Raw genomic sequence first — 20,352 nt, 5'->3', positions numbered from 1 at the left:
TTGGATCGATTTTTTTTTATTATGCGTATTACTATAGCCCCATTTTAAATTGGAATACATTATTTTTGTAGCAGTAGCCATAAAATCCCTTCTCACCCTCCTCTCAAACCGTCTCTCCCCATTCATAACCCAACTCTCCCCGCGAAACCTACTCACCCCGTTTTACGGTATCCACATAACAGCTCTAGTATGGCGACTTTGTTACTTAAGTTGGAATACTTACTGTACCATCGTGCTCTTAACTGATAAGTAATTCGTGAACCTTAATCCACAGACATAAGAACCACCTTCGGTCAGTGTTAATGTCAGTACTTAACCTAAAGTGCGTATCGATTTCCCCTGCTTCTTGTATTGGAGTATTAAGTTTATAATTATGACCAAAGCATGGCTTTAATGTGCAATTTTGTTGAAAGCAGTCCCCGTTTGATTATTAACATTCAACCTAAACTCAACCTTAGCAGCTTAGGCTTAAGGTAGATTATTCATTGTCCGTAAGACAAGATATCAGTGGTGATCTAAAACGTATATTAAACCTTAATTCATTAGGTTTAAGGTAGATTTTTGAGTGTGTGTGATAAAGGATATCGATTGCCGGTGGTTAGATCTGGTGCCACTTAAGTATCCGCTGATGGTTGTCAAACTTGCTATGAGATATCTCTGTAAAACACTGTAACACTGTAGCGGTATCAGTGTTGGCCGTAATGGTTAATTCTAATTAACAATTAATCAATTGCATTAACCATTAATTCCGCAATTAATCAATTGCATTACGCATCAATTTAATTAAAGTTAGTTAGAATTGAATCTTGAGACGTTTAATTACATTGATTGTCAATCTAATTGCCTATTTAATGGCATTAAAGTTTCAAAAAATTAATTAGAATTACTCTCAATTGCATTAACGTTTAATGGAATTAAATATTTTTTTCATAAACTAATAATTAATGTTAATTTTGCTTGAAGCTATTAAATGGGAATACACTCATTATTGGTGTATTTTTATTTGTCCCTGTGATATGTGAGTTGGAGACAAATGGGAAACGGGGACAAATGGGATTTATTCATTTATATGAAGCGCTTATTCCATCTGCTCCAGGCGGGAACAAATGGGAAAATATCGGATAATGATGTGTTCCCATTTGTCCCCACACCAATAAAGTGGGGAAAAATGGGAATAATTTATGTGCAAACTGCACATATATTTCCTATATGTTCCCCGTGGGGACAAATGGGAATACACCCATTATTGTTATAATGGGTGCTCATAAAATGAATAAAATAAATAAAATAAATGAAATAAATGAAATAAATGAAATAGATGAAATAGATGAAATAGATGAAATAGATGAAATAGATGAAATAAATGAAATAAATGAAATAAATGAAATAAATGAAATAAATGAAATAAATGAAATAAATGAAATAAATGAAATAAATGAAATAAATGAAATAAATGAAATAAATGAAATAAATGAAATAAATGAAATAAATGAAATAAATGAAATAAATGAAATAAATGAAATAAATGAAATAAATGAAATAAATAAAATAAATAAAATAAACAAAATAAATGGTGACGCGGGCCGTACTTTGTTAATATTTATGACTTTATGAGACATTGTCGTTTGTCACTATTACATACAAAATAGCCAAGGCGACACTCGGGCCGCAAGTGATAGGTTCACGAGCCGCATGCGGCCCGCGGGCCGCAGGTTGCCGACCGCTGCACTAGACCTTTGATCCCTTGGACGTCGGACGTCTTTATAAAATTACCATATTTATTCTTGTTAATTGTTAATTATCAATCACATGTTTAATTTTCATTAAAAATTGTTTTAGTTTTTAATGGTTTGTAAAGCAATAACCATTAATTCTTTTTAATTGTTAGTGGTTCGTAATAAATTAACATTAATGCAAATTGATGTTCAATGCAATTGATAATTAATTTTCTTTCAATGGTTAATGGCTAATGGCAATTAACTTTTTCAATGGTTAATTTTTAATGGTCAATTGCATTAACGTTCGGCCAACACTGAGCGGTATACAGGATGTAAAATAGCAGTAGGTATTATAATTATTTTTATTCAAGAGATTATGGCGATTTAAAAAACTTATTACTTAAACACTTATTGGTTTATTTATTGTGTTCATAAAAGTTTTCGTTTGGTCATTTGTCACGTCCAGAAATAATCAGGCAGATAATTATTAGTACAAGCTAGAAAATAACAAATATCCTACTCAGGCCATACAAAAATAATGCCAGTTGAATTTGAAATCAATAGTGAAGGAAATGTGGTTTTTCTTACGATTCAACTCTGTTCCAATAAAAAATGGTTTATTAGTACTAAGGATAGGGTTGCGTTACGTCCCGTATATACAGGATTGTCACCGTATTTAAGTACCTATCACGTCCCGTATTTTTACTGGTCCCGTTTTTGTCCCGTATTTTGTCGACCGGTTCCATAACACAAGCCTTCTTGAGGTGCAGTATGGCCCTCAGGTAAAAAAAAGTTTGGAGACCCCTGCTTTAGAATACCACTGTCCCTTATCAGTTCCGACTAATTATGGCAACCCTAACTAAGGACTATAGGCTATACTAGGATTTATTTATTTATTTATTTTAAACTTTATTGCACATACAAAAAGTACAACAACAACAACAAGTAGGATTTGTGACTAATCAATGTCATTCAGTTGCTGTGTACTTATAGTGCGGTGCGGTGGTACATAAAATAGTAGAACTTAAATGAAATGGAAAAATGTTTAAGCAATTTACGTAACAAATGTGACACTTACGTAGGAAGTGGCGTCCTCAATAATTTTCTACAATTTCTTGTCGGATTATTAGCAAAAATGTAAACCTACCTATAACCAAAGAAGACATTAGGTATTTTGTTTTACTAAATCGATTATAATACATATAGTCCAACACTACATATTTTGCCATCAATAATCACAGAGGACAGCTAAGCTGCTCGTATTTTACAAGAAGGAAGTCAATCCTAACCCCCCCCCCCCTCCCTCCCTCCCATACAGAAAGCCGTCAGCGAAGCTGAATAAAAGCGATAAAACGCCCCCGCAGCATAAATACAGATTACAAGAATAGCCATAAAGTCTCACTGAAGAAGTGTCGATTTCCTACACTATTTATAGCATATTATATGTTATAGCATATGCTGAGTGGTGTCTATTTGCAGCCTCTATAGCAGCATCAATACTGTAATTATTGCATGTTAGTATAAGCTACAAGTAGATTTAAATGTTTACAGCCGTATTCATAAAAAATCCTTAAATGAGGAATGATCAGCTTATTAGCTAATCCGCTGTTTAGGCTTAATAAGCCGTTGATAAGAACCATGATTTATAAACGTTTATTAGGGGCTTCTTAACTAATAAGCAGATTAGACGCGTTATGTTGGCATCTTGGCGCATCATAGACTAAAATATGGCTGAACATTAAATAAAAAAAAAAGTTTGACAGCAGCACTAGCGGCCAATCGTAATATCATGAAGAAGTTGATTTACTATTTTGACTAATTTTCGGAATTATCTCTTATTAAAATAGCTTCTGTGCCACAAAAATAATTAAAGATTGCTGCATGGCCGGAAATTTTATAAAACTTGGTGAGTAACTACGTTTACAGACAAGTATCTTATACAGCAACAAGTAATAATATGAGTTCACTGCAATGTTGATATACCTATATCTTATTGCTTTTAGTTTCAATATTATGTGGAATGGAGTCGAAAGAAGTGGGGTTCTTTCAAACTAACCGAGAAGTGCATAATTAGCGAAGAGAAGAAGTCGAAGCCAGATACCGTACCAGACCCCACTCGCCTCCGCAAGAAGAACCATTGAATAATGGTTCATGAGTTCACACTAATTTATTCTGGTTGCGGCAGAAATTCACAACGGGTCAACAAAACGAAGTCCATTCAGACTCACTAAATCAGGTATGAACAATGTCCTATACTTTCTTGTTTACCTTACATACCTGCAGTGTTTAGAGTTAGACAAAGAAAAGTCTGCAGCGATTTTGATGATAACTCTAGGTACAGTTCAAATTTTGGGCATGACCATCTATTTATAATATATTATAGACATAGGTACGTAACATAAAATGTAGTATCTGAACATGTTAAGATTGACGGCTTTGACATTATTTAAAGGTTATAACACTTATAAATTTGGTAAATTTATCCGTGCTTTGTGGAGCTTGGTGTATTTGTTTAAAATTATGCATAGGTACCTACCTATTATAGGTATTATATTTCTTAACCATACAATGGAACCAAATGATAATTATATGTACAAGTGATGTTTTATTGTAACAAGCCGTTGTGTCGCGAGTTTACTTCTTGTCATCGTGTCATTAGTAATAATTTTGTAATGGTATTTATTTTATGCATGGAACAATGCGATGGTTATTATACTCGATCACCTAGCCAACCTACTTACTACGAGGAAGGATGGTTCACAAATTAGGCAGTATTTAAATACCAGTGTACAGGTGTGTGTATAGATACTGTGTACCTGCTGATTAAAAATAAGATGTTTTCTGCGTACAGTTGGTTATAATTAAGTTGGCTAATCTATATCTCATCAGACAGTTTGGACATCTATTCCAGAGAGTTTGCAAGGTCAATGTACAATGATATCATATTATAGTACCTAATAGGTAATGAATAATAAATGAAGTCATATTGATCTCTGTCTATAGCTTAAAATGATACTTAGTTACCATAACTATATTGAATCATGTGACCCTAACTTAAGTACATCCATTATATCATAAGCTAAAAATTAAAGAAAATTGTTGAATACAAAAATACTTTTATTCAAATTATTGCATCTTTTCAGATCCTGAAAGTACCATCATTAGCCACTGTTATTGTTGAATAACTCCAGGCTTTGGAAGAAAAGCTGTGGCCTGTGAACAGCTGTGAATATTGGTCAGAGAAGTGTAACTGACTCCGTACACTGCAAGTCCCAGCAGGAAATCAGCAAGAAACCTAAAAGAAAAAAAACATCAAAATGAAAACCTAGCTTGATTTAGGTTGAAGTAATAAAATTGTTCTAATTTAATTGGTGTTTTATTTTACTAATTAAATATATTTTTTGACTTGTTAAGGTTTGTACAATTTTTATTAATGATGTACAGTCACCTGCAATAATATGTTACACAACAAAGGCCCATAAGAGCATTGCACATTTTTGCAGCCTTCGAAGAGTAACATATTATTGCAGGCGACTGTACCCATATTGAAATACTCAAAATTCCATTTTTCTAATTACAATGCAATAAAATCTTAAATGTATCTAGCAGTCTAATAGGGATGTTTCCTGTACTTAAAATAAATTATGTCACACCATACCATGTATAAAATAAAGCACCAGATTATTATTAGAAAATAAATTTTCATATAAATACCATAATAGCAAATCATTTTGAGAGTTCTAAAAGGGAAAGTAGGACCCTATTTTGCACATATTTATGATATTCATGTGTTTGCAATATTGTTCTGATGAAAGTGTACAATTTATATAAAGTAAAGTAGATATTTATAGGTAAGTTCATGCTATGTACCTAGTTCAAAGAAGTTCAAAAATAATATTGGTAATTAATGGTTCTTATGTAGAATAAAATTAAAAGGTATTTTTGAATACCAGACAATGACAAGGACAAGTTTAGTGCTGCCCATCTGATATTAAGCACTGCAGCCTACAGGCAACTAGCGGAGTTACAAATAGCCGACAGTGCATTTTTGGGAGCACTGGAAACCTTAGCGTCAAGAACAGGTAGGTATAGAATCCAACCTGGATGACCATACTGAATAATTAGTTGACATAAATGAAACTTTCATTCTATAAAGTTCAGCTTGCAATATTTTTACCTGGAGGCCAAATTGTTATGCTCAAAGCCAATATTGAGCAAACTGCCTATGCAATGACTGCATATACCCGTGACTTTTTCAGATTTTTCATCACTTTACCAGACTGACAAGAGTGCACACTTCTTTTACCTGTAAATAAGTTGATACTTTTAAGTAGTGCCTACTTACCTGTGATATTTTTTATTAAACACAGTCGGTTAAATATGTCTATAAAACAAGTTAACTTATGGTAAATATTATAATCTCATTAGGTATAATGGTTAGTTATTCAATTGCAAACTATGAACGAGATTGATGTACTCTTACAGGGTCTATAATATTATATAGGTAGGTATAATGTGCGCAAGAAATGCAATTAAATTTAAGTTTGCGAAATGCGAACACCCTGATCTTAAATTAAAAACAACGTTTTTGGCAAGTGGTAATAACGAATAACTAAAGGGTTTACGCACAAATATAAGTAAGTCCTCGCCGTGTCCGACGATGGCGACTCCTCCAAATATTTTTAATTAGGAACATGGAACGCTCTAATATTACTTGCCAAGCCAAACTTGGTTTCGAAAATGCGATTGTATGGCGAGCAATGAAGCTGGCCCGCATAGATTTAAGTGAATCTGGCGGTTTACCTATTTCTCCAAACGCCTAATAGCTGTGAGGGAGGAACTCGCTCCGTTTATGATGCATTTTTCCGACTACGCGATCATAGAATTCTGTTGCCTTCTTCGATATTTTGGTTAAACGAAAATCACCATACACAAAATCACATAAACAACTTATAAAAAGCGGGATATTTAGGTTTCGCGCCATTTTCGCACTATATCCAGGTATGTAATACGTAATTGCACATATTAAAGTTGTTTTCCATTCACATTTGGGATTTTAACCAAAACGTACTATTTGCTCTTGCTCTTGTCACTCTTGCCAAAATCAGCTGTTTCGTGACCGCCATCTTGTAAAATAGCAGATAATAAACAGATAAAGAAGGGTCCTCGGCTCCGTAACTTTCCGAGGATTTAATAAAGAGATGATCAACTGTTTAGCGCTAAAAAGTGTTTATGAATCACGTTTTGTGACATCCGGTTATCAGCAACTGATGATCAATGCTCTAACTGTTTATGAATACGGCTGTTAGTGTATAAGATCTTCTTTCTTTAAAAATGTTTATGGCGCTGTATGTATAGATGGTTTTTGCAATAAACGTTTTTCTATTCTGTTCTATTCTATTTCCTAGTTTATACTAGAGAAACTGGAGGCCGATTATGATTCTGCGATTTGATCTGCGTGTCTGGTGAGTATAAAGTGGTGATGACCTTTTGGTGATCCAATCTTGAGGCCCTGTACACAATGGGCCAGCGCCGGCCACTACAAGGGACGCAGCCATGCGGTAGAATGATATAGCAAAATCACTTGCTTTCTCCAACGCATAAATGCGTCCCCCAGGCTGGCCCACGCTGGCCTACTGTGTACATGGTCCTTTGGATGTAGGCCTCTTTCCTCTTCTGCCACTCATGTCGATCTTGTGCCCGATTCTTCCAATTCCGACCTCCGAGTCGTCGGATCTCGTCCACCCAGCGCTGCGTTGGTCTATCGCATTTCAAGGATTCGTCTTGTCAAGCGACTCTTGTCCATTCTCGCCATGAGAATAACAATATACCCAACATTACGTTAAAATGATTTCAAGTTCTTCCTTGATCGGACTTTATGCCAAGTGCGTTCGAATAAGCATAACTGTTCCCGCCGCCACCATAAATACGTAAGCATTCATCTGACATTTACGACGCAGTTCAGAGGGGCTACCGCGAAAACCGAGATTCGCAAATTGCGGGGATCTTTCTCTTACACTCCAATGAAGGCGTAATAAGAGTGACAGAGAAAGATGCCCGCAATTTGCGAACTTCGATTTTCGCGGTTATATCGTAGCCCAGACTTCAGAGTGGCTGTAATCATAGCTGCAATATTTTGTTCTTTATGACTTTGACATGATGGACAGTCAAGTGTAAAAATATGGGTGCAGCCAACTTGTTCATAAATATGTCCCATAGTTCTTAATTCACTGACATAAGAGCTATGGGACATCGCCTTTGTACTTCCATTACTGTAATTTATTTATTTTTGTAAACCTGTGTTGTGTACAATAAAGTGATTACTACTACTACTACTACGAGTACTACATATTTTTAAGATGATTTGTGCACCCATATTTTTACAGTTGACTGTACCAATTTGGGGGTTTTCAGAAAAAAATGTACCATTTACTTTTTTCGAACAACTATCAACTTTTGGGTTATATTAACTCAGAATCACGAACTACAGTGCTTTTGAATGAGACAAAGATAAAAAGTGTCCTCAGTTTTTCATACAAATTTTGAGTGTAAGTTTTGTAACGGTCCATACAAAATGTATGCGAAAATGCGATACACTATAAATTGTACGTCCCACAATAAAAAAGGAAAAATATATTAACATTTATGCGATATAAAGCTGACACTTTATTGGGACACATTTTTTTTCTTTATAAATTGATAGTCCCACGAGGATAGTCGTGATTCTGAGTTAGGAATAACCCAAAAGTTCATGGATTTTCGAAAAAAGTAAATGGTACACTTTTAAGTGATAATGCCCATCTGCACCGCTACCACGAGTTCGCGTTTGACATTTACATTAGCGTCTGCGTGAACTCGATCGTATTTCCCTCCTGTGCGAGCGGGATGGACTGCGATCGAGCTTACGCAGTCGCTAATGGCTCCTCTACACGATGGGCCAACGCCGGCCTCTCCAAGGGACGCAGCCATGCAGTAGAATGAGATAGCAATATCACTTGCTCCCTCTAACGCATAAATGCGTCCCTTGGAGTGGCCGGCGTAGGCCCATCGTGTAGAGGAGCCATAACGTAAACGTCAAGTGTCAACTCATGGTACGGCTACAGAACACTGCGTTCCTGGCACACATAACAAAAATTTCACCTAAGGGTTCATCTTAACTCCAAACTCCTATATTATAAACATATAGACAAAAATTCATAAAAGACAAGAATGCCATCAATAATTTTAAACGATACCTAGCGGCATGTACAGTCAGCAGCAGAAGTTGCTAAGCGGGCAAGGTGTTCAAAATGATCTTGACGCGACTTTATTGTTAAGAGAATAAGACCGTGTTAAGGTAATTTTGAACACCACGCCCGCTTAGCAACTTCTGCTGCTGACTGTACAATGGGTACTGTAATTTGCTTCGCTTCTTCTAACCAAAAAAGACCGTTGAAATTATCCTCCTTATTCCAACCGAATAAGGTTCTGTTTACATTTTTGAGGAAGATAAATTAGTGTTACAAAAACACGCAGGGTAACATGTCTGTCAGTGAAACACCCGCATTTTAAACCTTTCTATCTCCGTCATTTTTCAAGTTACGATATTTTGAATCAAGATAAACAATTTAGTTAGTTATCATATGGCATTTTATATTACAGCTTTCCTTTTAGCCTTCCTGTATTATTTACATATTTTTAAAGTGAGCTTTATATCACTGTTTCCATTTACTTTTAACATTTGAAACACGTGTATAAAATATTGAAGCGCGTTTGAGTACTTACCATATGTATATTCGGGTTTTTCTTAAAACGACGAGTTTCAGAGATATCACAAAGTTTCATCGTGTACCATCGAACAAAAAAATTTGTGACCCACTTGAGAACGTTTTCACGGTGTCATAATAATTTTACTTTTTTAACTTAATGTAATTAATATAATGTAAATGTATGTGTATGTATGTGTTAATGTTTGTAATGTCTGTGTTAAATTGTCCTATATTATTTATTTATTTAATGTAGTAAAAATAACAAAGTTTCACAGTTGGTCAGGAATCAAGTTGTTCTATAGTAACATCACACTCCGTGATTGTTATTATAGTCGCACCAATAAAAGTCTGCAGCGGATTTGATAGCCCACGCAGTGTAAGTGTTATTTATACGTCATAATTTCATAGAAGTTTGACGTTTAAAATGACACGTGCACTATGTGGGCTATCAAAATCGCTGCAGACTTTTACGGTCTAACTTTACATTGTTTCAATGCCGGCCAGCTGACCCTATGCCTTGGAGCTATTCTCTTAAACAGTAGCCAGGTGGTTCAAATCCTAACTGACTGAATGTGTTTATGTGCACGGCAAGTGGCGTGTTTCAAGTCATCAAAATAATTTAAGGCGAAGTAGGTTGTACGGTATTAAAAAGGTGAAATGGGATGGAATTTTTCAACTTGACGAAAACTACTTAGTTGAAGATGTTATCTAGTTTATGGGACTCGATATAAGATTTGAATAATTTTTTAAATTGCGAGTATAAGTTAGAATTAGACCAAGACAAGTATGCAACGTGTGCTATCAAAATCGTCGCAGAATTGTCTTGGTCTAAGTGCTAGTTGCACCAACCAACCACATTTGATAGTCTGATCAACGTCAGCCGGCGCGCCTCTGATGAAACTTTCCATGCATAAAAATTTAGCGAACTCTTTAACGATACGAACAGTTTGGTGCAACCGACTCCACGAACGTATTAGCTATATCATCATATTTAACAAACAAATTTATGACGTTTTGCAACCTTCTTATTTTGGAAAATATATTCCGACGCAGCCGTATATTGTGAAGGGTGGTATTCCATCTGTCCAATCTTGGTCCAATGTGTATTTGCGTCTCACATTTTGCTTAATGAGAGAGTGAGACGCAATGCGAATTGGACAAAGATCTTAAATAGTAGAATACCACCCGAAGAGAAAAATTGAGTCTCCGGGTTGTCAGTAGGCTCCGGGACGTGACCCGACCGGGCCCGCATCGTGCCACGCCCGAGCCCCGGTGATCACGTGATGCTCTCCATAGAAAACGACGCTCCGGAAGCTCCGGCCCGGCCACGGCCCGGTCTAGCGAGTCATCCTTAACTCTATCATCCGTGTGTGTCTACCAACAAAGTTTTGAAACGGAATAAGTGAGTTAATAACTTGTATATTTCAGATTAGATGAATGTCTTGTCTGTTTTGTTCTTCGTTATGTTTGGTGGAAAATTGGAAATGTATCCGGGTTTTTTTAATGGGCGGGGAAAAATAATTGAGTTCCATTAGGCTGCATTTCCACTAAGTAGCGGGAGTGTTGTAATCCACAGGAACCAATGGGACTGGTTGATTCCTGCACTCATCTCCGCCTGTGGAAAGGCAGTCTTAAAAGCCTTCTATGAACGTCTGGAAAGCCCTTTATACATTCACGACACACAGTCACGACGGATTGACCGCTACAAAGACTGAAAAGAACAGCCTGCGCGTGCGCGTGACCGGGGGCTCTATTCTGCACGATCTATTCATGTTTGCGATGTTGATGGCCATTCTTAGTAATTTTTGAAGAATAAAATGGAATTGGAAAACTTAAACTCAGTATGTTGACTAATGTTAGTTACTATAGTCGCACCAATAAAAGTCTGCAGCGGATTTGATAGCCCACGCAGCGTAAATGTTATATATACGTCATAATTTCATAGAAGTTTGACGTTTAAAATGACACTTGCACTGCGTGGGCTATCAAAATCGCTGCAGACTTTTTACGGTCTGTATATATCGTAAAATTATTCCAATGGTCCAAAATTTTAGTATTTTTTGTTTGAAGAAACGTCACATTTGACACTGACATATCTAATCTATATCGTTTCTAGATCTATTAATAGGGGATATTACTGCAATGTTCTGCCGCCAGAGTGCAGCACTACCGACTCAGTAAATTCATCGTAGCTTAGCGTAGGCTTGTAGAGTTAGAAGCTTGGCTCTACAACAGATCTGATATAGTCGCCCCAATAAAAGTCTGCAGCGGATTTGATAACCCGCGCAGTGTAAGTGTTATTTATACGTCATAATTTCATAGAAGTTTGACGTTTAAAATGACGCTTGCACTGCGTAGGCTATCAAAATCGCTGCAGACTTTTTACGGTCTAACTCTAACTTTTTGACAGTGCGAGCCTTATGGGTTCGTCTTGGCAACATTTTACATGAAAATGTTTTTGGTGGGCTCATATAATCTGACCGTAAAAAGTCTGCAGCGATTTTGGTAGCCCACGCAGTGCAAGTGAAATTATGACGTATACATAACACTTACACTGCGCGGGCTATCAAATCCGCTGCAGACCTTTATTGATGCGACTATATCAGATCTGTTGTAGAGCCAAACTTCTAACTCTACAAGCCTAAGCTAAGCTAAGATGAATTTACTGAGTCTGTAGTGCTGCACTCTCGACTATATCAGATCTGTTGTAGAGCCAAACTTCTAACTCTACAAGCCTAAGCTAAGCTAAGATGAATTTACTGAGTCTGTAGTGCTGCACTCTCGACTATATCAGATCTGTTGTAGAGCCAAACTTCTAACTCTACAAGCCTAAGCTAAGCTAAGATGAATTTACTGAGTCTGTAGTGCTGCACTCTCGACTATATCAGATCTGTTGTAGAGCCAAGCTTCTAACTCTAAATGTCTAAGCTAAGCTACGATGAATTTCATGCTCTCCATAGAAAACGACGCTCCGGAAGCTCCGGCCCGGACACGGCCCGGTCTAGCGTGAGTCATCCTTTACACTGCGTGGGCTATCAAATCCGCTTCAGACTTTGTTTGGTGCGACTATACCCAACTAGCAAAATAGTCGTATAAGAATTAATTTACTCAGCCTGTAATCGTATAACAGCCGAGTTACGGTTGTTGAAACACCAATATATCGTATAATAGCGGTTAACTCGACTATTTAGCAATTTTCGCTAATTAGTGCTATAATCATGTCGTATAAACGTTTATAGCACTATCTTTTAGCACTTTTATTCCACCTTTTAATAAATGCTGAATTAGCGCTACTACATCACTTTTATTCAGCATAATTGTTCTATTAAAATCATATAACAGCTATAGAATAGCTAATTGTCTGAATAAGGCGCTTTAATACAACTGTTACTCAACTCTCTTCTCTGTTGCTATAAAAGCCTATTAAAAGCAATCCAATAACCATTTGGCAACAATGCTGCTGTAACAGCGCGCTTATATCATAATTCGGGTAGTGGGGCTCAAACCGCTGTTATAGGAGCTTAAGTGTATTTACAGGTTTTATTCAAAATGTATTCAGCTTAGAGTACTTTTAAAGAGTTTTGAACTACATTAACAGCACAAGTCAGCCATGTTGTACGTTTCAATATAGTCCGGTGGCCAACTGCATGAAACCCTACCTGATAAAAAAATAGAAAATCCTACTCTGTAGGGGTAGCTGACTTTTAGTAGCATCAACTGCTCTTGGTCGGCCGCGGCTTAATTTCGCAAATTTTGCGTAAATGGCAAAATAGTGGCACAAAAATTCATCAAAAAAAAACCCCATCGTATAATAGAATGAAACTTGCAGGGTAGGATAGCTGCCTTTGAGGACAGCAAAACAAAAGTGGTCAGCTACATCCTGTGTTGGCAGGTTCCTGTGTTCGACCGAATTTGTGGTACCACGTGACAACTACAATTTACCTCATCGAAAAATAGAATGAAAAAAACTGATTGTAATACCTACATTAAATTTGTTGACGTATGTCTTGGTCGGCCTCACCTTAGCCTGATAGCTTTTGCAGTCCGTCCGCATTAAAAAAAATGTGAATGGCAGCAATCCTACCATACAAGTGACATTCTATTTTTCGATGAAGTAAATTGTAGCTCACGTGGTACCACAAATTCGGTCGGACACAGGAACCTGCCAACACAGGATGTAGCTGACCACTTTTGTTTTTTTGATGAATATTTGTACCACTTTTTTGCCATTTGCGCAAAATTTGCTAATTAAGCCACGGCCGACCAAGAGCAGTTGAAGCTGCTAAAAGTCAGCTACCCCCACAGAGTAGGATTATTCTATTTTTTTATCAGGTAGGGTTTCATGCAGTCGGCCACCGGACTATAAATCCATAAACATGGCGACAACATGTGCTATAAGTGTAGCAGTAAACGCAGTTACTCGACTTATAGTCGAATTAATGAGATATAACAGAAACTAGATCGTGTAAGCAAATTTTTACTTATTTTAATTAATATTTTTTTATTGAAATTTAAGAAAATAGGCGGCCCATGAATATATATGAACCAGTGCCTTTGGTTTTATCAATAAAGTATTTTTCGCGCTAGGTTTTACTGTATTACGTGTACTTACAGACAGTAAAAACTTATGTACACAATCACGGTAAAAATAAATGTCATGGATGACAGCAGTAAAAAAATACTTAAGTACCTTTTTGTTTTATTAGACACTTGAAGACGATTAGGCCTCAAACTTAATCAAATAATTGAAATATAATCGCTTACCTGAGATCGTTTTTAGCACATATTTGTTGAATAAAAGCATTTACTGCACTCTTACACATTCAAAATGCCGAGTAAAAGCAATTCGGCTACTTTTACGAAACATTTTTGCTGAGAAAAAGCAGTGCGGTTGCTTTTATAGAACACTTTCACTGAGTAATAGCAAATTGATAATGTTTATAGAACAAATAATCGAATAAAAGCACTATCGTTGCTATTAAAACACTAGAAGCGCTTTATATCAACTTTTACTCAACTCTTACAGCATCGATTTGCTTCTTATGCAGCGCTTACTCCATTTTTAAAACACTTTTAGTCTGTATAAGTGCGCCTTTTCGCGTTGAGTAAACGCTTACAGGACTTTTATTCGACTGTTTTTACACCGTTTATAGCACCAAAAAGCGAAAATAAAAACGTGCTCTCAACTTTTATAGCACATAGATTTGCTAGTTGGGTATATTATTACTGGACAGGCTTTACCTATGTGTGTTATATACTTTCTTTCTGGAGTTTCGATATACCTACATAGTAAGTTTACATTGTAGTTAATTTCATACAAATCCGGCCACTTGTATGTCAGTTCACGTTGCCCCGGTAACAAAAGACGGTGGAGTCGCGTGCGCAGCCCGCGGGCACCACGCGCTACTTGCCGGGCTACTCCAGGAATGTGACTATACGATTATACGCACGATACCACACATTAAATAATTCTACTACCGTACTGAAAGGAAACTTCCTACCAAACCGAAGTTTGACTGTACCTTTCAAATATATGGTCAAATACATGCTGTCCATTTCACTACCCCATTCTGCTACTTAGGGTTGTCAAAATTCAAGCTATTATCTTATCTGTGGTCGGGCACGCAAAGGGACGTCAAGTTGTGTCAACCCAATGTGTTAATCCTAATACGTGCTAATCGCGCTAATTCTAATATATGGCACTATCCCTATCAGCTATTTAGGGTTGTCAAAATTTAAGTGGTTATCTTATCTGTGGTTGTGCACGCAAAAGGAAGTCAAGTGGTGTCAACCCTAATAATTGCTCGGAGCAATGATGAGCCGAACAGAGCCGAGTTTGCCCGAAGGGAGGAGTTTCGCACCCCTGCCAACGTTGAGCAGGCAGTTTAAGGGACGTCACGTCAGCGGCTTTTGGGAGGCAGGCTACTAAATGCCGTATTCGAACTTCAAGATATTCACAAGAGACGACACGTACTAGATCCATTCTAGATACGTTATAGTTAGATATCAACTAGTTCTCTTTTGCAGCGCAATTCGGACAACCAATGCACACCAATGTCACTTTTACGTTAGATAGAGTAAGATATATATATATTAGATATGAATTAGATCTCTAAGTCATATCCTGTGGAAATCGTTCAAGAGTATCTCCAGAATCGCGCAAATATCAAATTTGACAGGTTAGATCTTAAACATATCGTTATCGTATCTTGGTGATGTCTAATAGACGTCTATTTCATAATCCGAATCGGGCCCTAAATTGGTATTACTACACCTTATAAAACAAAGTCCCCCGCCGCATCTGTTTGTATGTTTGTTCAAGATAATCTCAAAAACTACTGAACGGATTTTCATACGGTTTTCACCTATCAATAGAGTGATTCTTGAGCATGGTTTAGGTGTATAATTTGTTAACCCGTGCAAAGCCGGGGCGGGTCACTAGTTTAAAATATATTTTCTATTGTAATCAGATTATTTAAAATATATTTTCTATTATTTTTAAAATATAGTTTCTCTGCGTGATCGAAATGAGGAGATCCGTAAACGAACTAAAGTCACCGACATAGCCCACCGGATTAGCACGCTGAAGTGGCAATGGGCAGGCCACATTGCGCGCAGAGAAGATGGCCGATGGGGTCGAAAAGTGCTCGAGTGGAGAACCACGGACTAGCAAGCGCAGCGTAGGACGTCCACCCACAAGATGGACAGACGACCTTGTTACGGTCGCCGGAAGACGCTGGATGCGGGTCGTTTCCAACCGGTACTTATGGAGGTCCATGGGGGAGGCCTATGTTCAGCAGTGGACGCCTTATGGTTGAGATGATGATGATGATGATTTTCTATTGTAATCAGATTATTTACTTCGATGATGATGTGTGTATGCATAGGAAGATAACGACATTTCTATAGACCGTGGCGCTGTACACAGCGTTCGTCAACCGAATACCAATGCCAATAAGTTAGGGAATATTACGCGAAACTGCGTAGGGGGCGCCACTACCACAACTCCCGGTAGGCCCTTGTTAACCGCCTTGATGCATCAATGTTATATTTTATTGTCTGTGAAAACTTGTCAAAAAATAAGGTGGTTCTCCTTGCTCGAATTTCATACAAACTTTCTTGGCACCGTAGCTCTTATTATATAGGGTTCCTTCAACTGGATCAAAGTCAAAATACAAATATCAATGATAAGAGCGGTCTCTCTAAGAATTAGAGGAACGAGAAGAAGGATAGAAAGATTTGGATCTGAAGACGGCTGTGGAATACCCATCCTTGAAGATTAGATTTCTCTTCTTTCTACCGCACAACTGTTTTTTAAATACGTTTAAAATTGTATTATTTAACGTAATAAATGTGTTATCTCAGTTTAAGGCACAGTATGTATAAGTAACTCTATGGTTTACTAGCTAACTTAGTGCTGCACTCTGGCGGCAGAACATTGCAGTACTTAATACCCCCTATTAAAAACTTTGCAACGAGTGACACGCGTTTATGTCTTTTATACCAAAGCGCGAAGCTCTACATTATTATTGGTTTCATGCATTCCTCGGACGCTATTCGACTAATTGAAATGATGACTTGTGATATTGCCGACGATAACGACGATCTGTCAAAATTGCTTTACAAAGTGCCTAACCCCTTAAGACTCTGTATGATAAAGATCCCGAAATCCTGACCGAATATTTAGCTTTTTTTTCCAAATTCAGGATTGATTGAAGATTGAACCCACGATTTTTGACCACCACATTTAAACGACAGGGGGCTTACCGCGAATACCGAAATTCGCAAATTGCGGGGATCTTTCTCTTTAACTCCAATGAAGGCGTAATAAGAGTGACAGAGAAAGATGACCGCAATTTGCGAACTCGATTTTCGCGGTTATAGTGCAGGTTAAAAGACGGCGATGTATCAGTGTTTACAGAAGTTAAATTATTATACATTCTAGAATACAGTGAACACCTTATTATAACTTACAGTCGCCATCAGATATATCGGAGCGGCCAAGGTGTTCACAAATATCTGAGCACGCCACTATTGTCAAGGCGTTAGAGTGCGTGTTCAGATATTGTGAACACCTTGGCCGCTCCGATATAATATATCGGCCGCCCGCGGCCCATCCAGTCGTACAGTCGCCATCAGATATTATCTGATGGCGACTGTACGACTGGATGGGCCGCGTTAGATAATAATTAGATATATAGCGAAACAACTTTCTAGACCGCTAGCGCTTTCCTTCGTCACTTCAGATTTACGAGACTCGCCCCGTTCATACTACAAATTATACTACAACTTGATATATCTAGATATCTACCTACGTACCTATACCTACCTACGTAAATGATACCTACTAGTTCTACCAGGGGTGCGAAACTCCTGACTTCGGCCAAACTCGGCTCCGCTCGGCTCAGCAATTGCTCCGAGCAATTATTAGGGTTGGCACCACTTGACTTCCTTTTGCGTGCACGACCACAGATAAGATAATCACTTGAATTTTGACAACCCTAAATAGCCTTTCTGTATACGGTAGTACTTAGGGTTGCCAACTTTTTTTTGGTGGAATATAGTATTTCCCAGAATAAGGCATCAAAAATAAGGTACATTTAAAAAAAATATAGTACTTTTAGATAAAATACTAAACATGAGTGTAATATACGTTTAATCGGAAATACTCGTATAGTATTTTAGCGTACTATATATTTTTCCAAAAGTATATAGTACAGAGAGCCAAAATATAGTACAATACTATATAATATAGTACGGTTGGCAACCCTAGTAGTACTATTATTTATTCTGTGCCTATACCTGCCTACGTCAATGATACCTACTAGTTCTACTACTACGTGGATATAGTAAAGAGGCGTCCATTAATTATGTAGTAAGTACGCACCCTCTTGTGAGATGTCGTGAAATTTTCCTCAACCCCCTTCCCCGCCCCTAATTTTACGTGAGATATTTCAAAATTTGTATTTTGAGATTTCATAAATTTTTTTTTAAAAGAAGTGCGAGTCGGACTCGCGCACGAAGGTTTCCGTACCATTACGCAAAAAAGGTACACAAATCACGTTTGTTGTATGGGAGCCCCGCTTAAATCTTTATATTGTTCTGTTTTTAGTATTTGTTGTTATAGCGGCAACAGAAATACATCATCTGTAAAAAATTCAACTGTCTAGCTATCACGGTTCATGAGATACAGCCTGGTGACAGACAGACGGACAGAGGAGTCTTAGTAATAGGGCCCTGTCTTTACCCTTCGGGTACGGAACCCTAAAAAGAACACACAATTTAAATAAATATTATTTGGAGAGTTGTGTCAGATATCGATAGAATCTTTGACAGTTAAGTTATAGTTCAGAAAACCGTATCATAATCAGTAATTTAGGGCCCGGGGACATCTGGCGTCTTTCGAGTGTCGGCGTCGGTCGAGCGCTATGGAAAATGACGTCGCTGCGCAGTTGCGTCGACGCCGCGTCGACGTTGCGTCGACGTCGGCCATAGAATTGTAGACGCCGACGCTCGAAAGACGCCAGATGTGGAGTATGTTGTATACATATTATGTATGGTGGTGGGTATAAACTGTTTTTACCCGATTTTAGCAGTCTATGTATGTATGTATGTGTGTATGGGTGTGTTTGTGTCCTGTATTCCACCGTAGAGCCAAAACTACTAAGCCAATTTTGGTGAATTCGATGTCAATTTATTTTCATGATGTTGAATTCGTTTTTAGAACTATACATTATTATGTGCTTAGGTGATACAGATTAAACTTTATACCTAGGGAAGCAATACTACTAACTAGGTATTTGATGTCGGTAAGCGGTTAGTATTATCATGCCGCGATCAGAAAGGGATTGGAAATAACAGATTTCCATACACTTACGTCAAAATCAATATGGATTGACAGCTATCTCAATCCCTTTTTAATTGCGATTCAGTAATACTACAGGTTTTCCCAATATATTTTGTGATATTTGTGATACTTACCTTTACTATATCGTATCAGTATCACAAATAGATAGAGTAGAGAAATCATAGGAAACTGCCTACGATTTCCCCACACTAGTTGCATCTTATACGAGAACATAACTACTTATGAAAGCAGACATGCAATGTAACTGTAGTTTACCAAGCTTAAAGCTATCTTACCATAGATTTAGACCAATTATAAACCCATCGCGGACACGGTTATTACACGCAGACAAACAAAAAATATCAATCGTACACTTTACATATACACTGGCATATTTTCGTTGACACTCGCATTTTAACAACAATTTGCATTCACACTTGTTTGGGACACTGTACGTAGAATAAATGAAGGTAGGTTTTTAGTTTGTTGATCGTTGGGTTTTTAAATTTGATTTTGGAACGCGTCGTCGGAGGCTGCGCGTGCGCGCGCCGTCTCGAGTGGACTGACTGACTGCCGGCTAGCGGTGTTGCCACGTTGGGGAAGATTTCCCGAAAGCAGAGCCTGACACCAGTTGCTATTATTTTAAACACTCCTAGAGTGAGACCAAGATAATTCAGCAACGATTTTAATACCAGAGACTGTGCAAGTGTTATTTATACGTCATAATTTCATAGAAGATCGATGTTTAAAATAACACTTGCACAGTCTGGGCTATCAAAATCGCTGAAGACATATCTTGTTCTAACTCTAGGAGTGTTTAAAAGAGTTTGAATTGGTATTTTATTTAGTTCTACGTTCTGAAATCAACTTAAAAGTAAGTTTATAAATTATAGTGATTGGACCTGATACTCAAATGATCTCTCATTTGATTTTATGTCTCTTAGATTAGGTAGGAGTAACTACTTCGGTAGGTATCAGTCTCTCATTCAATGTTCTCTTGATTTTTTAACTTGATGAAATTTTATAGTTACAAGGGCTG

At 37.4% G+C, this 20,352-nt stretch overlaps 1 protein-coding gene and 2 long non-coding RNA genes across 3 annotated transcripts in view; 1 reads left to right on the top strand and 2 right to left on the bottom strand.

Annotated features, from left to right (window-relative positions):
• The window catches only part of LOC134674715 (tetratricopeptide repeat protein 28), a 129,179-nt gene extending 109,324 nt beyond the window's left edge, over window positions 1-19,855 (bottom strand). Inside the window, exon 1 of the mRNA XM_063532838.1 lies at window positions 19,610-19,855. The gene's annotated coding sequence lies outside the window, so the exon portion shown is untranslated. The remainder of the gene's footprint in view (window positions 1-19,609) is intronic.
• On the top strand, window positions 3,276-5,131 carry LOC134674447 (uncharacterized). The gene is made up of 3 exons (XR_010099609.1): window positions 3,276-3,624; window positions 3,722-3,954; window positions 4,862-5,131. It is a non-coding gene; the product is annotated as an uncharacterized LOC134674447 (long non-coding RNA).
• Window positions 4,815-7,017, bottom strand: LOC134674448 (uncharacterized). Its single transcript, XR_010099610.1, has 3 exons — window positions 6,522-7,017; window positions 5,896-6,024; window positions 4,815-5,013 (listed from the first exon to the last, which is right to left on the bottom strand). It is a non-coding gene; the product is annotated as an uncharacterized LOC134674448 (long non-coding RNA).
• Window positions 19,856-20,352: the final 497 nt, after the last annotated feature.

The sequence above is a fragment of the Cydia fagiglandana genome, chromosome 20, assembly GCF_963556715.1.
Source record: "Cydia fagiglandana chromosome 20, ilCydFagi1.1, whole genome shotgun sequence".
Taxonomy (NCBI): Eukaryota; Metazoa; Arthropoda; class Insecta; order Lepidoptera; family Tortricidae; genus Cydia; species Cydia fagiglandana.
Note: the sequence above shows the minus strand (reverse complement) of the source record. Positions and strands in the feature narration are given on the sequence as shown.